At 55.9% G+C, this 13,496-nt stretch overlaps 1 long non-coding RNA gene across 1 annotated transcript; it reads left to right on the forward strand.

The window, feature by feature from the left end:
* Positions 1 to 7,984: 7,984 nt before the first annotated feature.
* LOC140708695 (uncharacterized) lies at positions 7,985 to 13,496 on the forward strand. Its single transcript, XR_012088909.1, has 3 exons — positions 7,985 to 8,219; positions 8,331 to 8,542; positions 13,290 to 13,496. It is a non-coding gene; the product is annotated as an uncharacterized lncRNA (long non-coding RNA).

Genomic DNA, 13,496 nt, shown 5'->3' on the forward strand with positions numbered 1-13,496 from the left:
TCATGCTTGGACGACTCCCTATTAATACAGGATAAAGTCCAAACTCTTCAGCATCCTATCATGGTGGTCTTCCTTTTCATCCTTTGTCCCAGTCGTTTCTTCCATTGTATGACCTGTGAATTGGCCCAGAGATTTCCAAAATGGTTTCCCAGGAACCCTAGCTCCACCAGCTTCTCCTGGAAGTGGCTCCATGTCCATATGAGTTTGGGAAACACTTAGCATCGTGGAGGGTCACACTGTGCATTGGCTTGTTCCGGGCTCTGAGAAGTTTGCAGAGAAACAAGCAAACAAAAACTGTCTGTCGAAGATGTGAGGCTCCCAGGCCCACAGGGCTGTGGATCGTGGTTCTCAGTCCTGCTCTTAAGAGCACCACAGGGGTCAGCTCTGTACATCAGGGATGAGAACCTCTGCTCTGAGGGTCAGCCCTGTCCCTTCCTGACCTGATGTGGCTCGACTCTCTTCTTTGCCCACTCCACCCCAGCCACACAGGCCCTTCTTTCTGTTCCCCAAAAAGGAGTACCTTGGTCCAGCCTCAGGGCTCTTGGACCAGCTGTTACCGCCGCCTGGAGTGTCCTTCCCTGCACATGGCTGGCTCTTTCCACAGTTCAATTCCCTGCTTAACTGTCACCTAGGGGAGGCCTTCCCCAACCTCTTGAAGCACTCATAGTCCCCTTTGTATTTCCTTGGAGAATGGACCATCCGTTGGTTTGCTGATTGCCCATTTCTCTTGCTAGAATGTCTGCTCCACGAGAGCAAAAATGCGGTTTGTGGTGTTTGTTCCTAGAGCTGAGACAGCGCCTGGCACAGAGCAGGTGCTCAACTAACAGGAGATGAAGAAACGTGTTTCTTTGCAAGATCCATTTTCCGTAGCACTCCTACTGCATCCCCCTGGAAACGCAGATGCAGCTATGGGTCTCTGGGTATTCGCCAAACACATCAGGTGCATTCCTGTCTCTACCTGGACGATTTTCCACCTCGTCTTCACAGCCTGGCAAAGTGCTGCCCTGGCTTCGAAACCGAGCTTTGCTGTCCCTCCCTGTGAAACTATCCTCGGTGGCCTTGTCTGAATGAGTTGCTCCCTCCCTGGGCCTCCCAAGGTGCCTGTACACACATACCTTTGTCACTGCGCAAGAAACATTGCCCTGCACTGAACTGTTCTGTGTCTGTCTCACTCACGGCCTGCTCTCATTAAGGGCAGGGCTCGGCTGACTCAGTACTGAATTCTGAGCACCCAACCCCGTGACTGCACACAATGAATGCAACAATTAGGTGCTGAATGAAGTCCAACTCTGGGCTCTTACTGCCTGCTTCCATTCAGCAAGCATCAATAGGGCAACTACTGTGTACAAAGCACTGAGTCAGACCTTGTAGTAGGTCCAAAGATGAACAGAAAACCATCTTTTGGCTGTAAAGGATTATCAGTCGAGAAGGGGAGCAGATCCGCCTTCCAGTAATTCTTTTTCTTTTTGTGATGGAATTTCACTCTGTCGCCCAGGCTGGAGTGCAGTGGTGTGATCTCAGCTCACTGTAACCTCCGCCTCCTGGGTTCAAGTGATTCTCCTGCCTCAGCCTCCCAAGTAGCTGGGATTACAGGCGCTTGCCATCATGCCTGGCTAATTTTAGTATTTTTAGTAAAGACGGGGTTTCACCATGTTGGCCAGGCTGGTCTTGAACTCCTGACATCAGGTGATCCACTTGGCTCAGTCTCCCAAAGTGCTGGGATTACAGGCGTGAGCCACTGCGCCCAGCCCCGCCTCCCAATAATTCTAACAGGAGTGTGAGAGGCTAGCACCTCTGGTGCTAGAATGAGCTAGGAGAGTGCGTTCATTTTCCATTACTGTTGTAACAAATTATCAACAACTTAAAGCCAGAGGTCCAACATGGGTCTTAGAGCGCTGACTGAGGTGTCAGCAGGGCTGTGTTCCTTCTGCGGGCTCCAGGAGAGACTCTGTTCCTTGTCTTTTTCGGCTTCTGGAGGCTGCCGCACTCCTTGGCTCAGGGCCGCGCATCAGTCTGACCTCTGCTTCTCTGGTTACGTCTCCTTCTTGGGCCCTGACTCCTGTCTCCTTCCTGTTAAGATCCCTTGTGAACCATCAGCCTCACATCTGCAAAGTCCTTTTTGCCCTATAAGGTGCATATTTCCAAGTTCTGGGGATTCAGATATGGACATATTTGGGTTTATTTTTATTTTTATTTTTTATTTTTTGAGATGGAGTCTCGCTCTGTCACCCAGGCTGGAGTGCAGTGGCGTGATCTCGGCTCACTGCAAGCTCCGCCTCCTGGGTTTACATCATTCTTCTGCCTCAGCCTCCCCAGTAGCTGGGACTACAGGCGTCTGCCCCCACACCTGGCTAATTTTTTGTATTTTTAGTAGAGACAGGGTTTCACCATGTTAGCCAGGATGGTCTCGATCTCCTGGCCTCATGATCTGCCCGCCTCGGCCTCCCAAAGTCCTGGGATTATAGGTGTGAGCCACCGCGCCTAGCATATTTGGGGTTTATTATTCTGCCTATGACGGGCAGGGCAGGATGACTTCTCATGGCAGGGAGCCTTTGCTCAGCCAACTTTTGGAGTCACTGAAGCTTTATTGAATCGCTAGTTACTACAAGGCCTGTGCTAGCTACTTTGACATATTGACTCATTTAATCTCATGAAGAGTTTGTTACAAAAGTCTAGTCCTGGCTGGGCATGGTGGCTCACACCTGTAATCTCATCACTTTGGGAGGCTGAGGTGGGCGGATCACCTGAGGTCAGGAGTTCGAGCCCAGCCTGGCCAACATGGTGAAACCCTGTCTCTACTAAAAATAGAAAAAATTAGCTGGGCGCAGTGGTGGGCACTTGTAATCCCAACTGCTCTGGAGACTGAGGCAGGAGAGTCGCTTGAACCCGGGAGACGGAGGTTGCAGTGAGCCGAGATCAAGCCATTGCACTCCAGCCTGGGCAACATGAGTGAAACTCCGTCTCAAAAAAAAAAAAAAAAAAAAAAAGAAAGTCTAGTCCCCTCATTCCGCAGAGGAGGAGGGTTTGAAGCTAAGAGAAGAAAAATGACTTGCTCAAGAGCATACTTGGGCAAGAGTCCAGATTTGACCCCAGGTTCTTGGACTTGGAGCTCTTTTCATGACATCATAGAGTGATCGCAGCTAACAATGCCTGACCTTGTGGTCGTGAAGATTAGAAACTCTGGTCCCTCCCCATGAAACTTTGCTGAAAGAAGTGTGCCAACCAGAAACGCTCAATAACAAGGCTCCCGGGGTCCCTGGGTTCTGAGGCAGAGACGGCAGGGACCACAGCGCTGCAGGAGTCTGGTGGAGGGAGATTGCTCCTGGCTGGCTGGAGGGCAGCTCAGCTTCACAGATGGAGGAAGTAGGCCTTGATGGCGGGCTGGGGCTGAGGCAGAGCACTCCACGGAGCCCAGGCCTCTGCACAGGAATGCTCCTGCCCTGTCCTCCTGTTTTGCCCTAGGAAAGGATAGACGATGACTTGCTCTGGTCCTCTTCCCCTTGTCCTCCCTCCCGTAGTCCTCTCTCCCTTGGTCCTTCTCCCATAGCCCTTCGTCTGCTGGTCCTCCCTCCCCCAGTCCTCCTCCCTGGTCCTCTTTCCCCTGGTCTTCCTACCCTAGTCCTCCCTCTCCTCATGCCCTTCCCCTGGTTCTCCTCCCCTGGTCCTCCTTCCGCTGGTCCTACCCACCGAGTCCTCCGTCCCCTGTTCCTCCTCTCCCACTCCTCCCTGCCCTGGTCCTCCTCCCCCAGTCCTCCCTGCCCTGGTCCTCCTCCCTCAGTCCTCCCTGCCCTAGTCCTCCTCCCCCAGTCCTCCCTGCCCTGCTTCTCCTCCCTTGTTGGTCAGTCAGGTGTGTCACACTGTGGTGGGCTGGGTGGTCAATACAAGGACAAGGAGTTGAGAGACTCCCTTCACATCGGGGAGAAAGAGCCCCTATGTCAAGGGAGTCCCCAGTCTGAGGGGGAGACATGGCTGCTACCTTGAGGAGGTGTCCAATATAAGGGGAGAGACACAGCCTCTGTTTCGGGGAGCCTGGCCCCATCTGCCCCTGGAGAAAGCCGCTCAAGAGCATTACAGAGCAGGTGTGAATGAGCTCTCGTCAACAGGGAGAAGCCAGCCTCCCCAGGGTGCGGGGAGGGAGGAGCGAGCTGGTAGGTGGGTGAGGGAGGGAGGTGCAGCTGGGGGTTTGAGGTCTGCAGGGTGGGAAGGAGCCTGGAGTCCCTTTGGTGTCTCTGACATCCCACTCCCCCAGGCCCTCAGGGCCCCCTCAGCCAGGCTGCAAGGCAGAGTGGAGAGGTGGTGTGAACCCCAGGCCTGAAAGGGGAACCCACTGGAGTTTCTGCCTCTCACTCACCCCCATGCATCCCTCAGGCCAAGGAAGTCGTGGGGGGAAGTGAAAAGAGGGAGGAAAAAGAGGGAGGGAAGGGCAGAGGGAGGGAAGGGCAGAGGGAGGGAAAGACAGAGGGAGGGAAGGACAGGGGGACGAAGCGGTCTGGTCAAGACTCCTCTCACAGAAGTCTTCACCCTGTGAGAGGCAGTGAAGTGTCCCATGGGTGACCCCTGAGGCCTGGGTTTCCTGTCCGCGATGTCCTCCCCACCCATTCCTGCTGGTCCCCAGCCTTCCCTCTCTTCCTCCCTTGCTCTGTCCTCCCACCCTGGGCCTCATCTGGGGTCACCCATGGGACACCTCCAGGCCCTCTTTTGGGAAGGGCCCCTGGACAGCTACTGTGCTGCCTGGAAAGGTGGCGTGTTCCTGGGTGACCGTATCCTACATCTTGGATCCGCCCCAGGCCGACGGTTCCTGGAAACCATTCAGAGGCAACTGAGGGGTGCAGAGGGGAAGAAAGGCTGGGTCCACTCGCCCCTGGGTAGGGGAGCCCCTGGCCAAGCTCTGGGTATGCAGGGGATGCTGGGGGATCCCCTTACCCTGTCTCTTCAAACTGGGGCAGAGGCTCAGGGCACCCTGCAATGTCCTGAATCTCCCAGGGCCCTGGGAAGGTGGAGGGCGGGGCCCTTTGCAGCCAGATACAAATCATTAGTGGGTGGATCTGGGCGGGGCCGCCTGGGGCCTCAGGATAGAGGCAGGAAACAGAATAGAGGAAGCGGGATTCCACCTGCGAACCAGCGGCAGGTGTGGCTGGGTGAGGGTGCACTTCTCAGGGGATGCTGGGCCAGGGGTGGGAGTGCCTGAGGGTGAGCGAGGGGTAGGAGATCTGTGAGCACCAAGGGCCCTGCAGGTGACAGGGGCTCTGTGCCTGAGGGGTGAATGGAAAGACCCCAGTGGGTCCTAGTGACAAGGGACTAGGGTTGGAATGAGGGTCTCTGGAGTTGTCTCTTCATCAGCCAAGCCAAGGTCTCAGCTGGGAGCCTGTTCCAGGCTCCTGGGCCTCTCACTTTCCCTGACCACCTGATACTGACCCGTTTCCATGGGGGGAAGGATAGGTGGCCATGTCCCTTTCCTGGGACCTTGTCTCCACCCCAGTCACCGCCCAGGCTCTACGATCCTAACAATTCAGCAAGCACTCGCAGAGAACCTGCTGCGCACAGCCTGCCCTGGTTCTGGGCAGCGGCATGGGGTGTGGGGTGAGCACCATCCTACGGGTTGACAATTACTGCTTGGGAGGCCTGTAGGAGCCAAGGCCAGTTGGGCAGACAGGGCATGACCTTGTTTTTTTGTTTTTTTTTGAGATGGAGCCTCGCTCTGTCGCCCAGGCTGGAGGGCAGTGGAGCGATCTCAGCTCACTGCAAACTCTACCTCCCGGGTTCAAGCGATTCTCCTGCCTCAGCCTCCTGACTACCTGGGATTAGAGGTGCCCGCCACCACGCCTGGCTTATTTTTGTATTTTCAGTAGAGTCGGGGTTTCACCATGTTGGCCAGGCTGGTCTTAAATTCCTGACCTCAAGTGATCTGCCAGCCTCAGCCTCCCAAAGTGCTGGGATTACAGGCGTGAGCCACTGAGCCTGGCCAGACCTTGTCATCATCAATATGCATCTATTGGCTGGGCGCAGTGACTCACTCCTATAACCCCAGCACTTTGGGAGACAGAGGCAGGAGGATTGCTTGAGCCCAGGAGCTCGAGACCAGCCTGGGTAATATAGTCAGACCCCATCTCCATTTAAAAAAAAAAAAAATGCACTATTGAACATCTCCTGTCCACAGGGCCTCAGATCATTCTACACCCTCTGCCTCCCCACAACATAATAGGGGTGATATTAGGGGACACCGTCCCCAAACCCTAGCCCTGCTCAAATTCCAGGCAGGTTCCGTCTGTGCTGCGCTTTCCAGCGTGCTGGTTTTTCTGCCCTCTCTGCAGAGGAGACTGAGGGGGAGCCAAGGCTGGGCTGGCACCCAGGGCACTGGAGGAAGCTGCGAGTTCTCCCAGCCACCTCCCTGGGCCTCCCCCTCTCCCACCTGCGCTTGACTCCAGCAGCCTCTGGGGCTGGAAGAGCCATTGGACCTCTCCTTCTCTTCCCCTTCATCTTCCATGCGGGCTAGGCTGCTGCCGCTGCTGGAGCTGCAGGCCTGGGCTGCCCCTTTGGGGAGACAGGGACCTCTCCCTGCTGGGGGTGGAGGACAGGCCCAGACAGGATGTGCCATGGCCCCGAGGACCTCTGTGTGGCCCTTCAGCCGGCCCCTGCCAGGCCTTCCTCCCTGGCTGGGAGAGTGGGACTTGCCGAGGCCTGCTCTAGGCCCGGCTCTGATGCCAACATTGGACCGCCCGACTGCCCGCTGCTCAAGCACCCTGCGCCTTGGTGTCCTCAAGGCACTGTTGTGAGGGTCTCAGGAGGAATGTTTGCATTTTTCTAGCCCTGGTCAGGGAGTAGCCCCACGCTCTGGAGGGCAGGGGAGGCCTTCCTGGGGTCCCACTTCTATCTCTGCACTGAGAGCTGAGCTTGCCCTCCTGCCTGGCTGGCCCAGCCTGTCCTCAGCATGTGAGGCTTCTCTGGGCTGGGGGCTAGAGGGAGATTCACAGGCAGTAGAGCCTCTAACGAGCAGAAGCAAAGAGGCCTGGGTGGGGGGGGGGTCAGTGGCGTGGGGAAACTGAGGCCCAGAGAGGAAGAGGAGCGGGCCGGCGGCAGAAAGCCTGTCAGGGGTAAGGAAACTTGTGGAGGCTAAATGGTGGTCTTGAGGGTTGGAGGCATGGGTGATTTTAGAGGTGGAAAGAAGGTTAATAAACTCTCTGCCCCTTCAGATTGGGCGTCAGGACTAAGGTCTGGGTACTCTGGAAGTGGGGTTCCCAGGCAGGGTGAGCACTGGCGGCGTGTGCTCTAGGGGGAGGCAGAGGGGCGGTGGCACCCCATGGCCTGGTCCCCTCCCTAGGGCCCTGGCTCTGCCCCACATTTGCTGCTGGAAGGTGGGGCAGTCCCTTTTCTGAGCCCAGAGTGAGGCCCACCTGGGCAGCCCAGCTGACCTGGGGGAGGATGGGGCCTGGGAAGGGAGGGGTTCTTACTAGAGGATGGGGATGGGGAGGGTCTTCGTTTCCTGTCTCTTTGTGTGTGAGTGCCTGCGGGTGTAGGCCTGACCCTGGCTGCTCAGGTGAGCCCGGGTTTTACTGGGTCTCTCTCCTCCCTGAAGACAGTCCTGGATTACCGGGAAGTCCTTCCTGATGTCTAACCTCATGTTCACGGTGGTCTGACCCTGCTCTCTAGCCTTGGTTTTGAACCTCCCCCCATCCCTGCCCAGCACCTTTACAGGCTGGGCGGGAGCAGTCAAGTCAGGGCTCAACCGCTGTCTTCCAGATAGCTCCTGCCGTTCCCAGCTGGCACAGCCCCCAGCTGGCACTTTCCGTGAGAGACCACCCACTGTCCGAGCAGGAAGTCTTTCCAGCAGTGTGGTCTCATCTAGGAGCTCTGGGCCACATGGAAAACCCGATTCCCTCCCTGTCGCCGTGTGCGGGCAGAGAGCCCAGGCCACCCGTGCACTTTCCTCCCCTCTCCTGTTCCGCAGGCCCTGGCCGCCCTGGGAAACTCCACATTCAGACAGGCCTGGTGCAGACGCTGGTGTCCTGGCAGCGCCTAAATCATTAGCGCCGCGGAGATTAGGCTGCTAATCTCCTTGTTGGGTGGAGCGGTGCCAGCCGCCAGCCTGTGGATCATGCTGCGCTCTTGCAGGGGCCGTTCCTCGGGGCAGGACGCTGGCTCCTGCACAGATCCTGTTCCTTTGTGGCCTTCCTGGGCTGCCCTCCCCTCCTCCAGGACTGCTCTGGACTGACGCTTCTCAGGTTCGGGTGAGCGGGGAGGCTGCCCTAACCTTCTGGTCTCAGACCCCTGCTCCCAGCCCCACCCCTGCTTCCTGTTTTGTTAGAGCCTGACTGATGTCATTATCTCTCCAGATTCCCTCAAAGACTTTGGGAGACAAGATTTGGTCCCCCTTTTACAAACGAGGGAATGGAGGCTCTGGAACTGACTCCCTGAATGACTTGGATCCAAAGCTCCCTCAGTTCAGGCGCCACGTCTGTTTCCCTCAGACACAGGGATCCTTGAACCTGTGGGCTGTATCTCCGTGTGGACTGGGATGAATCCCAAGAGAGTGGGGCTTCCGCAGGTCAGACGCTAATTCTGCCTCCTCTGACTGGGAGTCTCTGCCAGGGCCACGTTGTACCTGGGGGATGATGTCAGGCCCCGATCTCTCCACCCTCGCCCCGGGGCCCTGCAATGCTGGGTGGGGGGCCAGGCCAGCCTCCCGCTCCTGCGCTCCTGGCCTGTGCAGCCTTGTCCTGTGCCTGTGCTGGCTCCCAGGGCTGGATTCTCCGGACTCCACACAAGAATGAGCTCAGCCTCCTAACTGCGGCTGAGCGTGGAGGGCCACCCTACCCCAGGGCTGCAGCTCCGGCACCGCCCCTTCCCTTCCCTTCCCTTCCCTCCCCTCCCCTCCCCTCCCCTCCCCTCCCCCTCCCCTCCCCTCCCTCCCCCTCCCCCTCCCCCCCTCCCCTTCCCTTCCCTTCCCTTCCCCTTCCCTTCCCTCCCCTTCCCTGCCCTCCCCTGCCCTCCCCTTCCCTTTCTTTTGACAGAGTTTTGCTCTTGTCACCTGGGCTGGAGTGCAATGGCACGATCTTGGCTCAGTGCAACCTCCACTTCCCAGGTTCAAGCTATTCTCCTGCCTCAGCCTCCTGAGTAGCTGGGATTACAGGTGCGTGACACCATGCCCAGCTAATTTTTGTATTTTTAGTAGAGATAGGGTTTCACCATGTTGGCCAGTCTGTGCTCGAACTCCTGACCTCAGGTGATTCACCTACCTTGGCCTCTCAAAGTGCTGGGATTACAGGCGTGAGCTACCGCGCCCCGCCACCACCTTTGTGTCTGAACAGACCACTAAGAGGCCCTGGTGCTCAGGCTGGGCTCTGGCTATGGAGGGGCCCCTGGGGAGGCTCTCAATGTGTCCAGCCTGAGCCCCAGGCCCTGGGTGGCTGGGATGGAGGCAAAATACACTCCTGGGGTTTTGGCCTGAAATTCAAGGGCCAGGGTCCGAGCCCCACTTCAGCCTGGCTATAACGGGCTACCCCGTCTCCATCCAGACCAGACCCTTCACCCGACCCATGGACACCCTGGTTGTCACCACTACCAGCATCTGCCAGTTCTCCACCTCTGGGTCTGTCAATGGCCTGCAGACACCTGGCGGGGGTTTCTCCTGGATGTCATCTGTCAGTGTGTTGCCTTTCGGGCCACCAGCCTCCTGGGAGCCAGCAGCTGTGGCAACATGTCTGTCACCTCCTACTGCTTTTTGGCAGGATTTCGGGGAGGCTACAGCGGTGGCCACACCTGCAACCTGGGTGGGGGCTTTGGCTCCAGCGTTGGCATGGCAGATGCCCTGCTGGGGGGTGGTGAAAAGGAGACCATGCAGAACCTTACTGACCACACACACATCACACACCTACACACAGACACACATCACACACGTACACACACACCACACACATACACACACACACCACACACACACCACACACATCACACACATACACACACACACAAACACGATACACACATCACACACACCACACAGTACACACACACAAACACCACACAAACCACACACACATCACACACATCACACACATACACACACACAAACACCACACACACATCACACACCTACACACACACACCACACACACACCACACACATCACACACATACACACACACAAACACCACACACACATCACACACCTACACACACACAAACACCACACACACACCACACACATCACACACATACACACACACAAACACGACACACACATCACACACGTACACACAAACACTACACAAACCACACACACATCACACACATACACACACACAAACACCACACACACCACACACACCAAATACACCACACACATCACACACATACACACACAAATACCACTCACACACCACGCAGTACACACACAAACACCACACACACCACACAGTACACACACACAAACACCACACACACCACACACCCCACACACATACACACACAAATACCACTCACACACCACGCAGTACACACACAAACACCACACACACACCATACACACATCACACACATACACACAAACACCACACACACACTACACAGGTACACACACACAAACACCACACACACCACACAGTACACACACACAAACACCACACACACACCACACAGGTACACACACACAAGCACCACACACGCATCACACACATACACACACAAACACCACACACGCACCACACATGTACACACACACAAACACCACACACACATCACACACTCACAAACACCACACACACACCACACAGGTACACACACACAAACACCACACACGCATCACACACATACACACACACACAAACACCACACACACACCACACAGGTACACACACAAACACCACACACGCATCACACACACACACACAAACACCACACACACACCACAAACACATCACACACATACACATAGACACCACACACACCACATACATCACACATACACACACAAACACCACATACACACCACACACATACACACACACACAAACACTACACACACTACACACACATCACACACACAAACACCACACACACCACACAGTACACACACAAACACCACACACACCACCCACGTACACACAAACACCACACACACATCACACACATACACAAACACCACACGCACCACACACATATCACACACACACACCCCACACACATCACATGTACACACACACAAACACCACACATACCACACACACATCACACACACCACACACACACTACATACATACACACACACAAACACCACACACACATCACACACATACACACACAAACACCACACACCACACACGTACACACACACAAACACCACACACACATCACACACATACACAGAAACACCACACACACCCCACACATACCACACATATATCACACACACACCACACACACCACACACACATACAAACACCACACACACACCACCCACACATACCCCACACCATGCACGCCACACACATTCCATATGCACCACACACATACACACTACACACACACCATACACATATGTACCCACAGTCACCCACATACCACACACCACACACACCACACACACACACCACATACATATAAACATGACACACCACACACTACACACACATCACACACCACACACACATCACACACCACACATACCACACACACACGCACACACATGCATACACACTCTCTCTCATGACCTCTAAGAACATGGCTTTGGCATTCTGTAAACATGGCCACTTTGTCTTCTGCACAAACCCTGCCCTGGAGGGTCCTACAGAGCAATGCCACCAGTGCCAGGTGAGGGGTGCAAGAGATGAGTACAGTGGCCAGGGGGCCAAGGGAGCCAGGGGAGGCAGGGGGACCGGGGAGCCAGGGGAGCCAGGCGGCAGTCAGGTTAGGCCCAGCTGGCCCTGGCGGTTAGGCCTGCTCAGTTTCCTGGGTGGAGAGCCAGGCCTGGTGCTGCCTACGAGGGGCTTTGTCTGTTCCTGCCCGGGACCTCCACTAGGTGGGTATTCCTGCAATTTCCCCTTGGAAGCAGAGATACTGGCAGTGCCAGATCAGATATTGGGGTTGGTCCTGGCAGCGGGGAACCCAGGGAAACCCTGGTGAGTCAGGGTGCTCCTGATGTTGGGACCAGCCAGCGCCTCATCACCACCCCTTGCTGTGCCCCCAAAGCCTCCTGAGCAAGGAGATGGGGGCTGGGTGGGTCTCTGCCAGATGCAGATGGGCCCACTGAGGCAGAGGAAGGGGTGCTGGGAACAAACTGGCCCTCGGCTCAGCCTGACCCAGGGTCACTTCACAGAACTTAGGGCCTCGAGTAGGGTCTGGGAGGGGTTGCACAGGATGAGCCTGTGGGGGCTACTAGTGTGTCCTGGGGCTTCTCCCTCTGAGGCCTTGGGTGGTCAGCCCTGAGCTTCAGCAAATTCCAGATTCTACACGCACATGTATCACCTTCACAAGTGCTTCAACTTCTGGGTTGCTGGAGGGGCCTCACTCTTTGGTGCATGGCCATGACCTCAATTGGAACCCCTCTTGGGATTTCCAACCATGCCAACAACAGCAGCAGTAATCACAACCAACCTTATGCTTCTTCTGGGCCCCTCCCTCCGTGTTTGCATTGAAACCGCCCAGATGACCTTGTGGGAAAAGAAAGCTTTGCCCTAGGTTTGAGGTGAGGCCAGTCATAACCTCATTAATTAATTAACGAATCACTTAATTAAACTAACGAACCCTCGGGGCCAACTCTGGGCCAGGGCACTGTGCCCAGGGCTGGGGATTCCAAAGAGAAGGAAACAGACATGGCCTTGTCTCCCTGGAGCTCACAGTCCAGTGGAGGAGGAAATAACCAAAAAAGTCATAGAAATAGGTATAAATTCACAACCTGGAGAAGGAAGGAGGTATGACCCAGAAAAGAGATGCAGAAGGGAATCCAGGGGGGCTTTCTGGAGGAGGTGGCAGCTGAACCTAGAGGTGAATTTAGTTGGGAAAGAGGGAGTGAGACCTAGGCAGCCATGAACCCCATAGTGGCAGACAGCTGCATAAGGGTCTCTCTCCTGGCATCCGTGTTTACCCATGCCTGAGCATCCTACCCCCATCATCCTTTAACCTCCTGAGGGCCTTGGCTGGGTCCCAGAAATTCCCAGGAGGGTGCTCAGAGAAGACCATGGGCACTCTCATCACCCTCACCCTGGCTCATTTCCGAAAAGGCTGCAAGAAGGGTGTTGGAGGGTCTCCTGGAGGCTGCCAAGGGCATTTGCTCATGGAGCCCACGTCTCTCCCAGATCCCGGTGGCTGTGATCGCTAATTCCAGCTTCGTGCTGGCTGCAGGTGGATGATGCCCAGCTGGCTGCCGATGACTTCTGCACCAAGTGAGGCTGGGTCTCTGGAGCTGCCCCAGGGACTGGACAAGCTGACCCTGGCCGGAGCCAACCTGGAGATGCAGACTGAGAACCTCAAGGAGGACCTGGTCTACCTGAAGAAGAACCATG

This window comes from Chlorocebus sabaeus, chromosome 16 (assembly GCF_047675955.1).
Source record: "Chlorocebus sabaeus isolate Y175 chromosome 16, mChlSab1.0.hap1, whole genome shotgun sequence".
Taxonomy (NCBI): Eukaryota; Metazoa; Chordata; class Mammalia; order Primates; family Cercopithecidae; genus Chlorocebus; species Chlorocebus sabaeus.